The sequence below is a fragment of the Littorina saxatilis genome, linkage group LG10 (genome assembly GCF_037325665.1).
Source record: "Littorina saxatilis isolate snail1 linkage group LG10, US_GU_Lsax_2.0, whole genome shotgun sequence".
NCBI classification, from domain to species: domain Eukaryota; kingdom Metazoa; phylum Mollusca; class Gastropoda; order Littorinimorpha; family Littorinidae; genus Littorina; species Littorina saxatilis.
In genome coordinates, this window is record NC_090254.1 from 32,386,420 (window position 1) to 32,408,919 (window position 22,500).

A 22,500-nucleotide genomic window follows, 5' to 3' on the forward strand; every position below is an offset into this window, starting at 1 on the left:
GACTCCAATTCATTGTGTTTCCGACGGCAAACAACAGTGACACCGCAGTGACTATTCTACAGTGACAGTGTATGGCTGTTACCCCCGTGTTCCAAGCCCATAAACGCGAGGTTAACACCCACTTACAACATCCGGGGTCTCTTAATGATGATCAGTTTTTAATATTCAGTGATACCACTCAGTATGAGATAATAAAGTATTCGTATTCGTATTCGTATTCGTACCATGGCCTAATTATGGACTGTGTGATGACTATGGGAGATGGGGACTGATGGGGGGGGGGGGGCAGTCGGGTGAGAGGGAGGGGGGGGGGGGCAGTCGGAGGGGAGGTCGTGTTATTGTATTATGGAACTATTAGTTAATTGTATTAATTTTGTATTATATTGTTTTACTGACATTGACAGTACTTTGAGGGAATTCCCCAAAGGCAGTACGATATACCTAATAACAAAAATGCCAAAAAAATACAGCTGTATTCTCGTTACATTTTGGTGTGTCCGGTGATAGGTCGTATCATTGCCGTTTCGGGCGGGGATATAGCTCAGTCGGTAGCGCGCTGGATTTGTATCCAGTTGGCCGCTGTCAGTGTGAGTTCGTCCCCACGTTCGGCGAGAGATTTATTTCTCAGAGTCAACTTTGTGTGCAGACTCTCTTCGGTGTCCGAACACCCCCGTGTGTACACGCAAGCACAAGACCAAGTGCGCACGAAAAAGATCCTGTAATCCATGTCAGAGTTCGGTGGGTTATAGAAACACGAAAATACCCAGCATGCTTCCCCCGAAAGCGGCGTATGGCTGCCTAAATGGCGGGGTAAAAACGGTCATACACGTAAAATTCCACTCGTGCAAAAAATACACGTAGTGTACGTGGGAGTTTCAGCCCACGAACGCAGAGGAAGAAGAAGAAGAAGTTGCCGTTTCGAATTTGGAATGCTCCTCGTTTCTAATTGTCACTGTGAGTAATGGTTTCAACCTTATTTCTGGTCGTTAGGCTGTCTGTGGTAAAATAATGTGTTAACCTTTTCAGTGTTTAAAATCCAAAAACAAAGAGACTGCCAACGCTCCCAAATTCAGAATTTAATATAAACAAATTAATATTTGTTTGTCTGTTCACTTAAAAGAATGTTGGGTAGAAACATCTGTGAATGTATTGTTTTGTCAATAACAAACGTTCCAACAACCTACCTGTCTTGTGTTTTGATTCTTTTCAGTGTGTGTTGAGACAAAAAAATCGAAACAATTAAAACTGCTGACGTTCCAAAGTCAGGAATAAAAACATCATGAATGGTTCGTCCTTGGAACGTCTGAATATTGACAAAACGAAACATTTACAACAGATCTGTCAATATTTGACGAACAAGAAAAACACCAGACAATCGATAATGATAAAAAGGTGAGCACTTAGCTTTCACTGCAAGGTCGATTGATAGAGGTTCCGGTGAATGTTGTGTTCTGTCAATAGTTCGCCGTTCGATAAAGTATTCATTTGTTTTTGTTTTCTGTTGTTTAAGAAAAAAAAAAAAATATATATATATATATATAAATATATATTTGTATCATTTTTATTGAAGTTTCTTAAAGCCCCAGAGCAGGGCTAACGTGATGATTTAAAGCTTTGGTCTAGAAGTCCTCGGGAAAACTGTTCAGGTCATCCATCATCTCAGATCTAACCAAGCTTTCACTTAGAAGAACATCCGTCTAATTCGACACATGCCAAAAGTCAACATCCTGAGTGTTTGCTGTGTATATTGTTTTGTGTGTGGATTTATTCCATATATAGCCACTAGTATCCATTACGAAATTAGTTTCTACAGAGATGCCCTCTCTACACAGACAGTACCAAAGCTGATGAGTTGTTTTGTCCAGGGTGGAGGGATCTTCTCATCCCAAGTAAAAGCCTGGCTAGATCTGAGATAGTTAGCCAACCCATGTTCACCTGTGCCTTCTACGCGTGGTCTGTGAATTCGGCTATATGAGGTATTTGTATTTATATAGCGGCTTAAAAGCTCGTGCGAAGACATGCACAGCTTAAGGAAGCGTATTATCAAAACATGCCCTTAACCCAATTGGCCACTGAAGATGTTCCATCTCAGTTTCGTCATACCCAGGTGAACGGAACTGGTGCCGGTGAACGAGATAAGATCGGCAGACAAGCAGAGAAACAAAATAAGTTCTTACACTGCACAAAACCAGGATGTGAGAGTTTGGTATGTGCCAGTCCAAATGGAAGAATGCCCTTGGTGCGTGCAAAAGATTGGACGGATCTGTGTGTGTGTGTGTGTGTGTGTGTGTGTGTGTGCGTGCGTGTGTGTGTGTGTGTGTGTGTGTGTGTGTGTGTGTGTGTGTGTGTGTGTGTGTGTGTCTTGGGTGTTAGGCCTGGATTCGAACCCGTGACACGAAGATCACAATTCCAGTGCTCTAGCCAGTGAGCTACCAGTCATTTTCTTTCTAGCGCAAGAAGACAAATCACCTCGCTCACCGTTGTGTACAGATTGCTATTATATAATTATTCTCTTTTTGTTACTTGCTCCGCACTGCCTCCAATTGTGAAAATGGCCGCCTGGGGATCATTCTAAGGCCCGCTTCCCTGACCCTGGTAAATGACGTCATCCTCTGCAATTATTTAAAGAGATGTTTTCCACGTTGGGCAAACTAGGTTCTGCAGCGATTTCATTCGCATTGTAGCTGGCAGAGTTGTAACAACGATTTGAATTTTGTTCAACTGATGCAACATGAATATTTGAATTAGTTTTAATAGAAGTATTATTTCAAATTCGACAGCTCGTCCAAGGCAATACTCTCTCCTCTCATGGTACATTCTTCGCATGACCCTTTCACGAACGTTAATGGATATGATTCAAATGCATGAGAAAAAAACCCCGAAGACTTTAAACATCACAACATGGTAATTTGACCTATTTTGCAATACTTTACTCGAAATTGAACCAGAAAAAGGTTGTTGTTGTTGTTGTTGTTGTTGTTGTTGTTGTTGTTGTTGTTGTTGTTGTTTGTTGTTATAGATTAACTTGGCAGATTGACATAAGGCCACAAAAAATAGGTGTGGTTAAGGTAACATAGCCACACAAAAAATAGGGTAGGAAGGTAGGCAATCACTTTTTTTTTTAAACTTTTTTTTCTAATGTGTACAAATTAAACCTACTTGACGGGGAAATAAGTGTGCGACTCGAGCGCTTTCGCTTTCATTGCGTTTTCTGCACTCGGTTTTTTTGTTGTTTTTTTTGGACAAATGTAATAAAAAGTTATAGGGTCGGCCCCTAAACATAGGGTAGGTCGGGTTACCGTAACCACACCTAATTTGTTTTTAGGCCTAAGTGTCAAATTTGAAATAGATTCAACAAAAAGTGCCCACTCTGCACAGAAAGGAGCTGATCTGTTGATTGTTGGTTTTATGTCCAGTTGAACAGATTGTCTTAATCTACACAAAGGCCTGGACAAATCTTGTTGTTGTTGTTCGTCCGTCGATTCGACGAGGACCACTCTTGTCATCCGGGAGTTGCTGGGGCTGGCTATTTCTGTGTGTGCGTAGATGGCTGACAAGGCCGATCCTTGCACGGAAGGTTCGGACACAAAAGGGACAAGGGACGAGTGGGACGTCTCCAGGAGGGTTGATGGCACGGGCTTTTCGGATCTGTCTCATCAATTCAGCGGCGGTGGTTCTGCTGGCCTCGCACATCTTGGCGCCTTTGTGGATGGAGGAGCGCCAGGTGGCACGATCCAGTGCAGATTTCTCCCACGTGTCAGGGATACTGGAAGTATAAAGGGATATGATATATACAGGGATATGGGATATAAAGGGATATAAGATATACAGGGAAATGGGATATAAAGTAAAGGGATATAGGATAGTAGATGAATACCCGCTTCGCCGGGTACGGCTTCGCCGGGAAGAAGTCAAACCGTATACCCGGCTGCGCCGGGGACCCGACTCTGCCGGCTGTACGCCGGCTTTGCCGGCGCACTGCACGAAGGAAGGGAGATAAACGCGCAAAACACTGGAGAAGAGTAATACCCGGCTTCGCCGGGACAGTGACCTTCTAAAAATAGTATAACGGGAATATGGATTGAGCGTTGTCGACAGTGATCTAAAAATAGAAACGGGAATATGGATTGACGTCACACGAAAGAAGGGAGGTAAACGCTGAAAACACTGGAGAAGATAAGGAAGAGTTACTGGTAGTGGATCCAGACAAAAAAAAAAAAACATCGGTTCAGCGCTGCGCGCTGAGAGCACGTGTTGAAATATCTCATCGACCAGGTTGTGTCCCGGGTGTACTTGAATATGGCCACCAAATTTGAAACAGATCCATCGAGAACCTTGGCCGCGCATCGCGAACAGACACACACACAGACACAAGTCATATATATATATATATATATATATATATATATATATATATATATATATATATATATATATAGATACAGGGGTATGGGACATAAAGAGATATCACACACCTGTACAAGCACTTCTTATGGGTCAAGGACCATTACAATATTGGAGATCTGTGGCGATAAGCATGATCAGAAACACGGAAAGAACAGTACGTATCTTTAATTTCCCTTCGCCAAATTAGGATGGCATAAACAACACGCGCACGCAGGAGGGCGCGACGACCTTCCGTTCAACACCGCCGCATATCTACATTTACATCTCGGCAAATTATTGTCACGGTCTGTTGAATGTAAAGGAACAGCGGCGTGTGTGTCTGGTTTAATGGCCTCGGGTAGAAAAGGGTGTGTGGGTCACTGTGTGTGTGTGTGTGTGTGTGTGTGTGTGTGTGTGTGTGTGTGTGTGTGTGTGTGTGTGTGTGTGTGTGTGTGTGAGATGGGGGGGGGGGGGGGTGCCATGCGAACTGACAAAATGAACTCTGTTGTATTTTTAGAGATTGTTTGCGTTTCGTGAATACCTCGAGGTGCTATTGTCTTTTGTTTGTCACTCAGCGATTTGTGCTTGTTGCATCGGGTGTGTCTAGGTTAGTGATTCTGTCTGTCTGTCTGTCTGTCTGTCTGTCCACTGCTGTCAAAGGGAACACAACATCTCACCAAAAGCGTTATTTATTTTTTGAAGTACAAATGGCACTGCCTTGTGTTATTTTTTGAAGTACAAATGGCACTGCCTTGTGTTGTTCTATTAACTACACTGTAAACTGAAGTATTCATGAATTCTACTGGCGAAAGTAGCACACATTGTAAACACTATATAGTGTTTGTGCTACTTTTGATGGTAAAATTACAGTGTCCAAAACTGGTTACAAAAAAGTTTGTTCAAACGTGGACTACTTCAGTTTAAAGTGTACCATGAATTCGCTATTGGAACGTTTACTTTTTTCACACACAAAAAAATCATATTCACAATTTCGTCGACCTATTGTGTTTTGCGATGAACTTACGTACATTTGATTATTAGAAAAATAACCTTTCTTGCTTTTATGATTTTGGTTTACTTTGGAATATAAGCATTCTATCTGCTATTCGAATTGCCATGCATTTGTTTCGAGCCAGTTCTTAACCAGTCGGAATTCCTTTAACATTTACAACTCTCGAGAGTTTAGGTGTATTGGGTGATCTACAATCACTTAAGCGTAAAACATACAAGGATGTCACACCCATAAAGCATCATTGTAAAGCAGAGATGATGCATGCAGCACGTGAAAAAAAAACATGCGGGAAATTCATAACACATTTGAACACATTGTATGTATTCCAAGGGCGTCATTATAAGGCACTAATGTCAATTAGTTTCATTGCTATAAAGTACTTATAGCACTGCCAGCGCGTTCTTTTTATCTGGACCACTACTTCGTTTCTCACCTCTATGTTAAACAGCATTCTCCACAAGTACAACCACCCGGATAGCTCAAATGGGTAAAGCGCCTGATAGCGAAGTTGTTACTTTGGGCAGTCACGGGTTCGAATCTCTCAGCAGTCACAAACAATTTTCAAATATTGTTTTTAATGTTTCTTCTTAACTTTTTCTTTATTCTCTCAACTCGTAATTCTTGTTCTTTATCCATTTTAATTAATTCCAATGTTTTTGAGTGATGTATAGAAGATCGCATGTGTCAAAGGGTTGCATAATTATCGAGTACTTCCAGTGAAAAATTCCCCAGAATTACTCATTGTATTTTTTTGTTGTTAGTTACATCTGCATTTGGGAAAAGCCCAATGGTCGATTTTTTCACCGCTGCGTGTAATGGTGGTTAGCTACTTTTGATTAATGCATTTCTGACCGCTAGGATAGTTGGTTGGAGTCGTTATACCAACCAAGATATCATTCACAACCATAACGCGATATCAACAAGGCAGGAGTAGTACTGGCTTACGGCGGGCGAAGTGGCGTGGTGGTAAGACGTCGGCCTCCTAAACGGGAGTGCGTGAGTTCGAATCCCGGTCGCTGCCGCCTGGTGGGTTAAGAGTGGAGATTTTTCCGATCTCCCTGGTCAACTTATGTGCAGACCTGCTAGTGACCTAACCCCCTTCGTGTGTACACGCAAGCACAAGACCAAGTGCGCACGGAAAAGATCCTGTAATCCATGTCAGAGTTCGGTGGGTTATAGAAACACGAAAATACCCTGCATGCCTCCCCCGAAATGGGCGTATGCTGCCTGAATGGCGGGGTAAAAACGGTCATACACGTAAAAATCCACTCGTGCTAAAAACATGAGTGAACGTGGGAGTCTAAGCCCATGAACAAAGAAGAAGAAAAAGAAGAACAAGAACAAGAACAAGAAGAAGGACAAGAAGAAGAACAAGAAGAAGAACAAGAAGAAGAAGAGCAAAGAACAAGAACATTAACAAGAAGAAGAACAAGAAGAAGTACTGGCTTACATAAGTCTCACAATACCTTACAAAACTAGTTTCTTCATACCGAACGAACATTATCACACGTAGGGCTCTAACGGGTGCTACTTTTACTCAGCCAGGGTTGATAAGTCTATGGCCGCCAAGCACCCATTCACCCCATGTTGACTCATAGACTGCGGGAAATAAAGACTTGTTTTATCTCAAAACATATCATTCACAGTACAAAACCGTTCTTGTAAAATACTCAAAATGACACTGCATTACATGCAGGACCATGATCATACTCCAAAATAAAATATCCGTCACTCTCCAAAAGCACTTATGACGACTACTTACGTCTTTACATAGCACTAACGGCACCACTGTGTGTGTGTGTGTGTGTGTGTGGTAGCAATAATTCATGTCTGGCCTGTCCGCTAAATGCAGAAAAGGGAAACCAATTACCCTAAAACATATCCGTTAAACTGCGGAATGTTCCTTATGACGCACTGATGATGATGACACTGCCGTGTAGAAGACTCATAATACCTTAAAACATATCCTTCACTCCCAAACAGCGTCCTTGTAAAGCACCAACGACAACCTTGTACGCCATTATAACTTACTCGTGTGACCGCGAGGTTACTCGGTTTTTTTTAAATATTTTGTTTTAAGTACCTCTAATGTGTCTGTGACCAGGCACCCTTTACACCATGAGAGTCTAACGAGTATTAGCTGAAAATTGTTATGCCTTAATCAAAACATGTCCAACTTACGCCTAGAACGTTATTATAAAGCACCTATGAGACTGTCTACGTTCTTACAGCGTACCTATAGCAATGCCAGGCTACTCTGTTTTTAACTGCCGCCAATTCGTCGATGACCTGTCCCGTTAGTCCTTCCACCCCCCTGTTCTAAAACAAGAGTATAAAGAGAATTAACTGACAATCGTTAATCCTGTAAACATGTCCAACACACGACTTCAACGTTCTTGTAAAGCACTAATCACTTCCTACGCCCTTGTTATCACAACCTACTTATCGCACTGCCAGGCTACTCTTTTTTTGTTTAACGACCACCAATTCGTCGCTGACCTTTCGCGTTACAGGACATCCCCCCCCCCCCCCTTCACCGTTAACTTGTCGGTTATTGGGTCAACTGCGGGAAAGAGAAACTAATTGGCGGTAGACGAGTACGCTGCCCTAATGAAGGCGCGAGATGGTCTTTGCGGCGGTCATCAAAGATTCATCATGAATGTCCGGCCCCTCTCCCATACTGGTCAGCTCGGATCAGACGGGATCCATCGACCAAGGTGGAGCGGTGCTTAGAAAAAGATCTAAAGATGTGATGGCTTTGGCGGTTGATGGTGGTGGGGTGGTGATGGTAGTAGGTTAGGGGTGGTGGTGGTGATGATAACACGAAGGTGGTTTGGCACTCCGCTTCCAAAACGACAGGGCCTGCATAAGTACATTTGACTGTTACACATAATATTTTACAGGGGTCGCGCTGACTCTGCTGACTTTGCTCAGATTAACATAATGTTTCATGTTTTGCCAAACGATATGACTCAACTAAAACTCGTTTGGCATCTTCTCGTGGACTGCAACTCCCTCGTACACTCGTAGGAACGATTGGGTTTTTACGTGTATAGCCGCTCTCCCCTCACACCCTCACTCTCAACACCCCCCCCCCCCCCCCCCCCCCGCTATTTAGGCAGTCATACTCCGATTTCGGGGAATGCATGCTGAGAGTTTTCGGGTTTGTATATCCCATCAAACTCTGACATGGATTACAGGATCCTTTTTCTGCTTACCTGGTCTTGTGTTTGCTTGAAGGGGGACAAGGCCCTAGCAGATCTGCACACAATAAGACCGGGTAGATCGGAAACATCTTCACCCTTGAGCCACCAGGCGTGGCCAGGATTCGAACCCCGATCCTTCTACACGGAAGGCTGTGGCCCTAGCCATTATAGTCTAGTACGCGCCCGTCGTATGGCATCTTCCTGACACTCCTGAAGCGAAGCAAAGTTCGTGAAGACGTCATAATGCGAATAATGGCGTAAGGTCAACATTCTATCGTTTCTTCCCGCACGTATCCCAGAAACCGACTAAGTATTTCGAGAACAAGAACGACAAGAAGAAGAAGAAGAAGAAGAAGAACAAGAAGAACAAGAAGAACAAGAACAAGAACAAGAACAACAACAACAACAACAACAACAACAACAACAACAACAACAACGACAACGACGACGACGACGACGACGACGACAACAACGAGAAGAAGAAGAAGAAGGAGAATATTTCATTTCCTAAAGAAAACGATGAGCACTAATCGAGGTGGAGGAAAACAAACCGTGTCGGTGGTTTATCTGAGACTCCGCATCAGGTATAAGACGGCTAGAGCCTGAGTAGAAAACTAAGAACGGGTTATCTTTAACTACTGATGGCGGATGTGGTGGCGATAATGATTCCGTGTGGGTGGTTTGGTGCTCGACCCAAGGATCGTGACGGGGCGAAAAGACAAGGCCATGGTCAGTCCTTTGATAGAACTGTAAATCATGGCTGTGGTAGTGGTGTTAGTGATAGATCGGTGTCGGCAAGAGCGGGGGGGGGGGGGGGGGGGGGGGGCTGTGGGTCGTAGCTTCCGAATCCCAAGACATCCACCCCTCCCCGATTCAACCCTGCTGTCGCAAATTGTGCTTTGATAGCTCTGCCCTCATCTTCCTCGTCAATGTATATGTTAGTACGCAAACCTCGTCTAGCGCTCTGCATTTTCACTGGACACATACGAATAATGTTTTTGTTGTGGTATAAGCAAGTTAAGATGGGGCTGGAGGGATTGGGATGGCGGTAGGAAGGGGTGGGGGTGGGGGGGGGGGGGGGTTGTTGAACACGTTACGTGAGAGAGAAAGACAAATCATGCATTTGTAGAACTGTATAAATGAAGTTTTGAGATAGGAGGTTGGATTAAGCATGTTTTTTTTTATATGAAATTAAAGTCGATATGCTGTAGACATTTTCTGTAGTCTTTTAAAAAGAACTTTACAATAACCTTTCGTATCGATATCTGATTGAAAATTGTTGGACATTTAGCTTTCAGAATAGGAAGGATGCATGCGTTACAAAGTAAGCAGAACAGAAAAAGCACCGTTGGGAAAATGTGTCGCCGCTTTTTGTCACATGCAAGTACTTAGGGGTATGGAAACGTGTGCACCTTTGATATCTAGTCTTTCATCTGTCAGCATTGGTACTCGCTTTCTACATTCGCATGTAGCTTTTGTATAGGCATTTTATAACCCAATTTAGCGTTTATTGACCCAAGAGTTTGCCGAATTCCTTGATCGAAAATCAAAGTTGTTTCTCTGCTGTCCATGCTACAAAACATTAACTTTCAAGACTAACCCTTTTGCCTTCAAAATTATTTAAATAATAATATATTCCTTCATTAAGCTGTTTTGAGCAAACCACGCTGACTCAACTCATGCACAAAGTTCAGCATGCAAAGTTGTTTGTTCATTCCAATGCTTCGTGTTCCCAGAGGTCCCAGCTAAGGAGACTAGTCCCGAATAACTCTTATGACTGTTGTTGTCTATTTCTAAAGCGCGAACGTCCCGTAGTTTCTTAGTACTCATCCACCAAAGCCTTCAATTGATAACCCACAGCTGCACAGTAGACACTCCGTCCAGAAACTTATGTACCCTCACGCTAAAGTGTATCAAGGGACACCACTCCGCAACGCTTGGGATTGCCGCCCATGCAGGGACGACAACCGCGTTGATGAACGCTTCGGGAGCACCTAATAGTAACCGCCCTTTTGTTTAGCAGTTGGGAAGATATTTGCATGAAACATGCTTTTGGTGATGGGCTCGTGGCGACTAATACTGTAGGACTTGGTCGTGCTAATGGCGTCCCACGGGATTTAGTAAGCTAGTGCGACTAGTTGGTACCCCGTCAGGATGATCTTACTTTACATTCTGCTCTCGTTCATTTCATACAAACACACATCTACCTCTCACTGCCTTGAAAGGCTCTAAAACCAACAACCACCCAGCCGACAAATCTCCCACTCACCCCCCCCCCCCCCCCCGAACCGCTACCGTGTTCCTTGTGTGAGTTTGTCTTTGAGTTTGGCCAGCCTCTCTGTAACTTATTCTTGTTATTGCTTTTGTTTGTGTATTTGTTTGGATTGTTTGTTGTTTTTGTTTCTTGTTTTTCATTGAACTTCTGTCCTGCCATGTTGTTTTATGTTTAACTGCTTAACATACGGATTAAATCACTGTTATATATATTTGGTATTGCGATGCAGATGTTAACTAGTCCCTTCACTCCAATGCCCCAGTGGACCCCATATGATGAACCTAAACCTTGAACCTTGCGAACCTTGAACCTTGCCCGGGCCTTCAGACCAGTTTTCGAGCACGGAGGTCAAACTCGTGCTTTTTTTCTGCCTGATGTTTTTGTCATCCATTCAGGGAAGTGTCAGTCCATACAGACAGTCCATTTGTTCAGGAGACCGGGTGTCCATGACAGCACGAGCTGTACGGGGGAGTCACTACAGCGTATATAAAAACAAAGATGACCTGCATTGCTATCAATGCTTGTTCGGAAGCCGAAGTCTATTTTGTTCATTTTACGCTGACATTATGAAGGAGCAATGAGCTTTAGTCACTTTGAAAATGAACTAATTTCCAAAATAAATCCGATTTTACACTCTTTTTTTTTTTTTTTTTTTTTAGAGCATGTTTATAAGATAAGCTTATTGTGCTGCATTAATTCAATTGATTGTATGCGGCATAGTTACGTGTATGTTATTCTTTGAATAACATTGTTTGAGCCAACTAATTGCAACTAATATTAGGTATGCTTTTATTGCATTTATTCTGTTCTTACCCACACCCGAAAATGTATGCAGGTCACGAGGTAGTTTTAAAAGAACATGTTTTCAGGAATTGTTAATGATGACCTAAACTGAAAAAGATATTTTTTCTTCCGCAGTTAATTCGTAATTGTAACACTGTTAACGGTCTCTGTATCGTTGTCTTTTGATTTTTAAGCGTTGTTAATTCGTAATTATAACACTGTTAGCGGTCTCTGTATCGTTGTCTTTTGATTTTTAAGCGTTGTTAATTCGTAATTATAACACTGTTAGCGGTCTCTGTATCGTTGTCTTTTGATTTTTAAGCGTTATTCTGATGGAAATATTGGCAGGTCATTTCATAACGAAGTCACTGAATTGTTCAGGTCTAGCTAACACGCTAGAGGAGGCCAAATCTCCTACTTATTTCTTCTCTCTTTTTGTAAATTGAGTTCCCTACATCGCTAGGTAGCTCAGATAGTGCCGGATTATTTAAAAAAAATTCTTGAGCTGATAGGTACCCAAACCGACTTACTTTAAATTTGTGCTAAGCAGGACATTAACTTTAACGCTCATTGTGTATCTCAGGGTGGGGGTAAATAGGTAAAAACATGGGTTGTGTTCAATCGCGCTTTTTCTTTTCTTGTGGCTCTTGTACACGTATGGCCATTTTGATGCCCGAAAATTGTTCTTTTCTTACACTCAGCTTAAATCGGTTATTCGTCATACTACTGAGTTGTCTTGAAAACGTCTCTTCGTTGTGACATAAGTCCTGCGTGAGAATGCACTCACGTTGGTCAGTGCTTTCACTCAGCTGAAATCCCGATAATTTATCATTGCCAGTGGGTTTTTACTGAAACGGGTGGCTTTGTTTTCTTGTGACTGTTTTACATTGATGGTCGTTTGATGCTTGAAAGTTGCGCAGTTCATGCATTCAGCTAGAATCGACGTTTCATCACATTGACCCGTCTGCTGCAAGAGTTTGTTGTCATCAATATTCCGCATATAACCACAACTCTCCCACTTGAACTGCATGCAGACGTGTGACCAGTCCTATCGGCATGCAATACGGAATCGGAATCGCATTCGACTCCATTTCCCCCTTTTTGTGTTTTGTGTGCATGTGTACACTTGACTATGCATAGCGCGCTCAGATTCTCGTTTCCCAGACGTCAATTCAAATCACTGTTGACAGACGATAGAAAAATGTACAAAAGCTGTCTGGCCGGATGGGGAAGAAAGTATCCATATTCTGGCGTCGGCCATGACGACAGATGAACAAAAGCTCCTCTGACCGTTTCAGGAACTAAGTATCCATGTTCCGGTCTGGTCCATGACGAAAGATGAACAGAAGCAGTCTGATCGTTTCATGAATTAAGTATCAATGTTCATGTAGCGAGCATGACGAGAGATCTTCCATGTGGTTGTCTTTTTGTTGTGGTTGAGCTATTGTAATCGGATTTCTGAGGTCTTTGACTTATATGGGAAGCAGTTAAGTGGTTTGTCATTGTAGGACTAAAGTACAGAATCATGTTTCTAGCGCCCAATGCTGTTGAATGTGTTTATACTTTCGTGTCAAGGGACGCTAGACATTAAATACAGCTGCCTAGCGCCCCCCCCCCCCCCCCCCCCCCGCTCCTTCCTATCGACTACTCTACTGTCCTGTCCTGTATGTCTGTCACTCTCTCTCTCTCTTTCTCTCTCTCTTGGCACAGTGTCAGTTACCGCTCACATTTGACTTTCATGCTTCGGAGAGAAAGAAATATGCAAAAGTGTTGTGGATTCTAAGGGTACAGTACGTCTTTCCTGTGCAAATACTTGGACTTAGCATCAGCTGACTGGGCTTTCACACGGGATCAAACCACCAAAACTCTCCACCACCATCACCATATTGGCACGTACCTGACATCAATACGCAGGGTGTTCTCTCTGTGCAGCGTGATTTTAGTATGTTAGCGTTACATCTAGTTTCTTTATTGGTATGAATATGTATGTAATACATGCTTTTGTTTTGTTTTGTGTGTTTTTTTTACAAAAGATGCATGGCATAATGGTATTGTCAATTTATTTCGGCTGTATATTATCGTTGTCCGCTTAATGTATACATATTATCTGTCTGATTTCTTACCTGATTTTGTAAAACCAATTTTTGTTGTTGTTGTTGTTGTTGTATGTATGGAAGTGTATATTGCCAATTTATTTTGGTTGTATAGTATTGTTGTATTTGTCCGCTCAGTTTGTATACATATGTCACAGTGGAAAGTGGAATCCAGAGGAATCTGAGATTCCCCTAGGGGAAAGTAGAATTCCAGTTTCCCCTCGAGGAAACTGGAATTCTACTTTCCTCTGGATTATTGCCAGATGAAACTGGAATTCCAGTTTCCTCTAGGGGAAACTGAAATTCAATTTCTAGGGGAAAGTAGAATTCTACTTTGCCCTAGTGGAAACTGGAATCAGACTTGAACAGTCACTGTGGAAAGTGGAATCCAGAGGAGAATTCTACTTTGCCCTAGTGGAAACTGGAATCAGACTTGAAAATTGCTTAATTTTGTGCCAGATTTTACAACAAAAGGTATTGAGTGAATGTCAAATTAATTACCAGTTTTCCAGGTGTATTCTAATTGCCACGACTTGAGATCACGAATTCGTGACTACAACTCCATTAAGCTGTACTGGAGCAATAAAATGCTCCTTGGTGAGAACAAATTGTGAGCACTGGTTCACACTTCTTCTTCTTCTGCGTTCGTGGGCTGAAACTCCCACGTACACTCGTGTTTTTGCACGAGTGGAATTTTACGTGTATGACCGTTTTTACCCCGCCATTAAGGCAGCCATACGCCGCTTTCGGAGGAACTGGTTCACACAAAAGGGGAAGTTGCTGACACAGATCTCAGTTTGACAGCCAAGAGAGAAGCAGAGGACAGTATGGAGATTAACGGTGACAGTGGTGACCAGCAACAAAAAGCAAACTTCTACCAGCAATTGGATGCGCACATACAAAAACTGAATATGAACAATAGAGATACTTTTTGCCTGCCCCAAAACAAATACAACACAATTCTGCGGATGCTCAGTTTGGACGAGAAGGAGGCATGTCCAGAGGGTCCAAAATTCAAACATTGGGCCAAAAAGCTGTACAAGCTCGGGATGGTCGGCTCGCAGAATATAATATTTTGCAAGAAGTCGGGTTGTCCGGTTGTCGCACGTGAGGAGATTTTCCAAACAATCTCCACATGCCACACTAACGTTGGCCATTCTGGCCGAGACAAGACCTGGACAGAAGTCAAAAGCAACTACGCCGGAATCAAATGGGATGTAATTGACATTTTCCTCAAGACCTGCACTAGTTGCTGCCAAAGGCAAGCAGTGAAGAGTCTACCATCAGGCAAGGCGATGATCAACCTGTCGTTCCTTCTTCGAGTTCAGATCGACCTAATTGACTTTAGAAGCCGACCAGACAATGAGTAAGTGGATTCTGCACGCCCAAGATTGCTTCTCCAAGTACAGCTGGGCATACGCCTTGAAGTCTAAGAGGGCTGCTGAGGTTGCAAGTCATCTCTTCGACCAGTTCTGCAGTTTTGGACCTCCGAGAATTCTCCACAGCGATAATGGGAGGTAAGTACTGTTTCATGTATTGTCATCCAGTGCACCTGAGCCAACCTTCAATGTTTTCTGGATAAAGGGATTTTGATAAGGCCTAAAAAATAAAAAAAAGTTTGTCTAGGTTAACCCGACTGGTTTTTTTCCCCCGCAGACTCTAAACGGCTTTTTTCCATCCTTGTGTGTGTGTGTGTGTATGTGTGTGTGTGTGTGTGTGTGTGTGTGTAAGGAGGGGTGGGGGGGGGTTTGGGGGAGCGGTGGGTTTTTGCAGCCTAGGAGTCAAAATGACGGGTTTTCACAGTTTGGGAGTCAGAATGACGGGTTTTCACAGTCTGGGAGTCAGACTGATGGGTTTTTGCAGTCAGAGAGCGGCAGCCACAGTGGTGTGAGTTTGGAGCTGGATGGTCAGAATGGGGCGGTTCCACAGTCTGGCAGTCATGACAGCGGTGCAGTTCATGCTGTTTCAGTCAACAATGATTCAACTGAGAACAGAAAGCGTGGAAGACAGTATCTCCTCTTGAGTGAAAACCACATTGTCGGTGCAGGAACAGAACACACGAACATTCCCTCTGTTAATGGTATGAAAGTAAATCCACGTGAGCATGCCGTGATGTCTGTTGATCAAGTGTTTGACCCTGCATGTGTGCCCACAGAGGGAAATCCCATGCAAGAGCCATTAGAAGTTGGACAGTTTGTTCTTTGGAGACGCAGTGCGGTGGTTGAAAATGAGGCCAGTGCAGTTCACAGAGACAAGCGGTTGGCTGCAAGAAGAAACTTCCTGACTGCTGCCAGGCGCCAAGAATCTCGGTACCAAAAGAAACTGAAAGATGTGACGAAGTCGTTTTCAGATGGCAACACAGTGGGAGTTAAAATCCACAGTGCCGATAGAACCAACACAGATGTTAGGCTGCTCACTTGTAAAGTGCTCGAGTCCAAAACAGTGGGTGGTTGTGAGATGTACAAAGTGTACTGTCCTGCTGGTATTGTGAAAAATTGGTTGCGTGGTGAGGAACTGGTTGACATGAACAGTGTGCTGTTTCCCTCTTTGAATGCAGCAGATCCTGCCAGACTGTCAGAGGTGACCTTGATTCACGCATCACGCGCATCCACCAGATGGCAAAATCAGGCCGTCGCGAGAACGGTATGTTCTTGCAAAGGCAGCTGCAAAACAAAGAAGTGCTGCTGCAAAGATGCAGGAATTCCCTGCAGCACCAAGTGCCATCCTCGCCCTGACAAAACAAACTGTCAAAATACAGACAAGTAAGAAAAGAACCCTCAAGACTGACAAAACTGGAAAAGTTGTTAGACCATAATCGTGTAATTAAAGATGTGAGTGTGTGTGCAATAAATTATGAATGAACGTTAAATTGGCTTGGTTAACTCTTCCATCACAAACAAAAAGTAGTTACGACATCTGTCCACAACACTCTTCACTTCACCATTGTCGAGTCCACTACATACACAAGGCAAAAACATGTGTTTTGGGTAAAATGCTGAAAAAAACCTGAGTCGGTCAGCAGGACTACGTTCTAAAGTTCAGTAAAATCTGGCACAAAATTAAGCAATTTTCAAGTCTGATTCCAGTTTCCACTAGGGCAAAGTAGAATTCTACTTTCCCCTAGAGATTGAATTCCAGTTTCCCCTAGAGGAAACTGGAATTCCAGTTTCATCTGGCAATAATCCAGAGGAAAGTAGAATTCCAGTTTCCTCGAGGGGAAACTGGAATTCTACTTTCCCCTAGGGGAATCTCAGATTCCTCTGGATTCCACTTTCCACTGTGACACATATATTAACTGTCTGATTTGTTACCTTTTTTTGTTAAAGTTATAATCTTTGTTTCAAAGCCCTCTGGGCCCAAAACAATAAAATACTTGACTTGACTTGACTTGATAATTAGTTCATTAATTGATTTCTTAATCGATACTTGTGGCTTTTTGTGAAATTCGTTCATCCAGAAATGTTGACTCACAGGAAGCAATCAAGGTGTTGATATTGGAATGCGTTAAGTGGAGAGGAAGATCTCAGACTCAGACTCAGAACTTTATTACAAAAGGATAAAGGTTTTAGGCAAAGCCTGAATTTCTCTATGAGATAATAAAGTATTCTTATTCTTCCAACCTGTCCTTTATACAACACATAAAGACAGACGCACATACAAAATATAAATTCAATCATATAAAATACAGAAATACATTGTATGGAATGCAACACAATGTGCATTTAAGGAATTACATAAGGAGAACTCAAAAATTACAAAATTACATTGACATAGTTATACCTTTCATTTGGGAATAAAGTTGCTCCGATCAGCTACACATCCGTTAACACTAGTACAAAATGTTTAACAAAATAACAATCGAACAAGACATTTCATTCACGAATGTCTCTTAAACATGTTCACTGAAGTTGCATTTTTTATCTGTTGGGGGAAGGAGTTCCAGAGAAACGCTCCCGAGAAGGCTAAGCTCGATTTGTAGAGGTCTATGCGAGGTATAGGAGGGATGATTTTTTGGGACCCATATCTTTTTGTGGCATGTTTGAAATGTGATTGCAAATATTTAGGACAGTCGTCATTTAGAATTTTATACATGAACACAGCCTTGTTGAACGTCAACTGATCTTTCAAGGGGAGGAAATTCAGGAGCTTTAGTTTATCATCCGTGGACCTATTCAAATCATGCAGAATAAGTTTTGCAGCTCGGCGATACAGGGAATTGAGTCTTTTTAAATGAATATCACTGCAGTTATCCCAAAGTGTCGATGCGAAGTTTATATGAGGCATTATGTGGGCGTAATAGAACATTTTGAGTGCTGCAGAATCTGCGTAATGCCTTAATTTTGATAACAGGTACAAATTTGTTGATACTAATTTGCAAATATTACTCAAATGAGTTTGCCATTTCAACTCTTGATCAATGGTAACACCCAATAATCTATGTTCCCTAACTTGCTGCACTTGAGTTGAACCAACTGACAGTTGTAATTGTAAAGGACTTAATTGGTGTTTTTGTCTCGTGGTTATCACCATACTCTTTGTTTTAATCGGATGAATGATCATTGCATCAGAAACGCACAATGATCTGAGGCAATGAGCCGAACTGGTTTCTGGGCAAGGTCGAGAATCGGTCGCCGGAAGGGGGCAGTGTTTCCTTGTTTCTGTCTGAATACAACAGCAACAAGCACGAACGTCTTCTTGTTCTTCTTGTTCTTCTTGTTCTTGTTCTTCTTCTTGTTCTTCTTGTTCTTGTTCTTGTTCTTCTTGTTCTTCTTCTTCTTCTTGTTCTTCTTGTTCTTGTTCTTCTTGTTCTTGTTCTTCTTGTTCTTCTTCTTGTTCTTCTTGTTCTTGTTCTTGTTCTTGTTCTTCTTGTTCTTGTTCTTCTTGTTCTTCTTCTTCTTCTTCTTGTTCTTCTTGTTCTTGTTCTTCTTGTTCTTCTTCTTCTTCTTCTTCTTCTTCTTCTTCTTCTTCTTCTTCTTGTTCTTCTTGTTCTTCTTGTTCGTGTTCTTCTTGTTCTTGTTCTTCTTGTTCTTGTTCTTCTTTGTTCTTCTTGTTCTTGTTCTTCTTGTTCTTCTTGTTCTTGTTCTTCTTGTTCTTCTTGTTCTTGTTCTTCTTCCTTCCTTCCTTTCATTCCTTCTTTCTGTCTGTCTTTCTCTCTTTCATGTATTTCCTTGTTTTCTACATTTTTTTTCTTTTCGCTCCGAATGAAACTAATTTGATTTCAAGTGACCGTTTTGTACATGTTTTCTTGTTGTTAAAACTCTTTCAAAGCGTGTCTTATAATCGTTGTTATTTAACGCAACGCGTCAGGATTTCTTGTTCCATTGCGTCACGCTGCGAGTCCCTCCGTACGCTGTTGCGTATTTTATTACGCTGATGCGTGCTTGCAAAGCAGTTTGTTGCAGATAAACTCCGTGTGGTCGTGAACTGAGAAGAAACACGCACAAAAAAGGGTAGGGTAGGGTAGGGTAGCAAAAAAGATGAGGGAGAGAAATGGGAACGAGGGAGGGAAGGACAGAGAGGGGGGAAGGGGACACGTCGTGAGGTCGTGCCAGCGTGTGTGTTCTATGCATGTGTGTGTTCTGTGAATGCGTGTGAGTTCGATTTTTATTTTAGTTTTTGCTAATTGCTGCGCCTTACGTGTGCAAACTATAGCTGTTTATCTTATCGCTTTTGCGCGCTTCGGGCCGAAAGACATGCGTTTAATGAATGCCCTGCTGAGAGAATTCTGCGCTGTTTTCTTTTATTTAGCCCTTTCATTTTACGCAGCACTCGCAACAATTTATATAGAACAAACGACACAGATTATAAGGTGAAAACTTGATGTGTGTTTGCCTTACACGACCGACTCTATTTTTTAACGCCGACTTTTAAGCTTTGCTGTATTTTGTTATATTTGTGGCAGATGGTTGGCCACTAAACCACACACACACACACACACACACACACACACACACACACACACACACACACTCACACACACACACACACACACACACACACACACACACACACACACACACACACACACATTCAGACAGACACACACGCACGTAAACACACATTTTTTGTTTTATCGATCACGACAGCAACGCAAGCTTTAACCAGAGGTGTCTCCGAAAAGCCAAGTGCTACCCAAATTAAACAAATTAGAAACGTTCTTTGTTACAATAAATGTAGACAATATATATAAAGATTCAAAATGACACCAGAATTAGCCTAGAAATCCAAGTTGGGCACATTAAAATCATGATAAAGACACGTACGTTTTGACAAGAAATTCAAGGTGGGCATACTACATTCAAGATAAAAGACATGTTTCGGCAAGTATATTACAAGAGCTTCACAAAATGGTGCATTTTTAAGCAAGCCATGTCCGTTTTTTATCCGTGAAAATACCTCACTTTCTATCTTTGAAAACATACCACGTACGTGTGAACAATTTGCATTCCTCCTTATCTACTTCCGGGTTGAAAGAGGAAGTCAACAACGCCGCTATATATTTCTGCAAAGAAACACGGCAGACGAGGTTCAGTAAACCAATGTCCTTGCTAATAGTTTGGATCTCATTTTGATGGTTACAAATCCAAAAACAAAGAGACTGCCAACGTCAAATATGGGGATATTGTTATTTAAAGAAAAAAGAAAAAGAAAACACACCAGTAACCAGGTTAGGTAAGTTTAAATCAATATTTCGGCATGTAACTGCCTTCTTTATTGTTATATTATATATTATATATTCTTTATAATTATTGTTATTTGTCAATAACAAACGTTCCAACAACATAACTTTGTTTTTTTGATTTTAATGGTTGCAGGTTTAGAGTGTTAGAACCATATGTGTGCTAGTTTCAGATACCTTGTTCCTTGTTGATTTAACTTTTTTTTCGGATGTAGTTGAAGAGGATCTAAAGTTGGTGTTCAATAGATTTAATGCGTTTAACACACACATACACACACACACACACACACACACACACACACACACAAACACACACAGACACACACACAAACACATACACACACACACACACACACACGTACGCATGCACGCACACACGCACCCACGCACGCATGCACACACATTGTCATGCACGCACGCACGCACGAACACACACACACACACACACACTCACACACACATACACACACACACACACACACACATACGGTACACTGTTCTGAGCGAGACTTTGCGTATACTCTCAAATCACGGTGTAGGCTGCTGGCGATCTTCACAGAGAGACTGCCCCAGTACGCGCGCGTCCGCGAGAAAATTGCGGCGCTCGTGGATACCGTCCTGTGATGTCGACCATAGACACGCTCACGCACACACGCAATGTGCTTTTGCAACTATGGAATCCGAGTGAACACACACCTACCTAGCCAACACATGCCTCCGTTTGCATTGGTGGCCAAAAGGTATACCATCAGAAAAAGGGAGGAGTAGACAATGTGATTGGGTGGTAGCTGATGGCTGGAGGTGGAGGGGGGGTGGGGTGGGGGGGTGCGGTAAGAGACATGAGGGTTAGGGACATAGGAGGGGGGGATGAGGGGGTATAGGGGGAGGGGGTAGTTGGGTTCAGTTGCTGGAAGCTGGTCGAGGTAAACTCGCGTATGACTTCTTCACGAAATTTCTTGTTGAGGATATTGTTTTAGTTTGTTGTGTCAGTTTACCTTGAAAGTTGTGTTGACAGCATTTTGCCTTGTTTTCTGTCATTCCAGAACGGCTGTCGGGCACTGCAAACAGTTACAGACTTTCGCAACAGTGAGTAACTTTGTTTGTATACTTCATAACTTATTCTTTTTCTTCTCAGTCCTGCTCTGTCTTTCTGTCTGTGTCTGTCTGTCTGTCTGTCGTTCTGTTTCGATCTGTATCTCTTTCCCTCTCTCCTACTGTTGGACTGTCTATCTCTCACTCTCTTTTTCTTTCTGTGTGTGAGCGCGTGCGCGATTGCGCGTGTGTGCGTCTGTGCATACGTGTTGTTGTGCGCGCGTGTCTTTCGTTCTGTTTATATCTCTTTCTGGTTGTATAACTGTTTTGTTTTACATTTGACTCACATTATTTTCCCTGTGTGTGTGTGTGTGTGTGTGTGTGTGTGTGTGTGTGTGTGTGTGTGTGTGTGTGTCTTTAGCAGGCTTTAGGGTTTTTTTCAGCGGCATAATTCAGTGCTTCGTCTCGTATCGAAAACAAAAGCAGACGACAAATTTAGTCAGTTGGAGTTGTCTCCCGTACTCCTGTAGCATGCACTGATCTAAAAATAGTCCACTATTTTTAGATCAGTGCGCTGCACCGAGACAGTTATACCCAAACGGCGCATACCGCAAACGGTTCGGGAATTCCCGACAAAAGAAAAGATCCGCACGCAGCACAGGCAACTTCAGTGTCAGCTGAACACGAGAGCGTTCGGTCTTTCAGAAGATTTGTATCTTGAAATGAAAATTAACGAATATCGCGCTGTCCGAAGGAATGGAGTACATATCGGACAATGACCACGCTCAGGCTAAAACGATAGGACATCTGACCGACATGCGGCAATGTGAATCGGACATTTGGGGATTTTCATCGTTATAATATGTCCGATGTCCGACGCCTAACGACATCCCTGCATGTGTTCAAACCATTGTGTCGCTTACATGATATATTGATGCCCGTTCACCGACAAATGAGTTCTACCCTCAGCACCAAACTGTGAATGCAAATTAAAAATAAACAGAAACATCGGCATTGCTTTCAGTCATGTACAC

General features: G+C 42.5%; 1 protein-coding gene across 1 annotated transcript in view; it reads left to right on the forward strand.

Annotated features, from left to right (window-relative positions):
• Positions 1 to 22,500, forward strand: part of LOC138978604 (cholecystokinin receptor type A-like) — a 143,759-nt gene that overhangs the window by 73,422 nt on the left and 47,837 nt on the right. Inside the window, exon 2 of the mRNA XM_070351368.1 lies at positions 21,478 to 21,520. The gene's annotated coding sequence lies outside the window, so the exon portion shown is untranslated. The remainder of the gene's footprint in view (positions 1 to 21,477; positions 21,521 to 22,500) is intronic.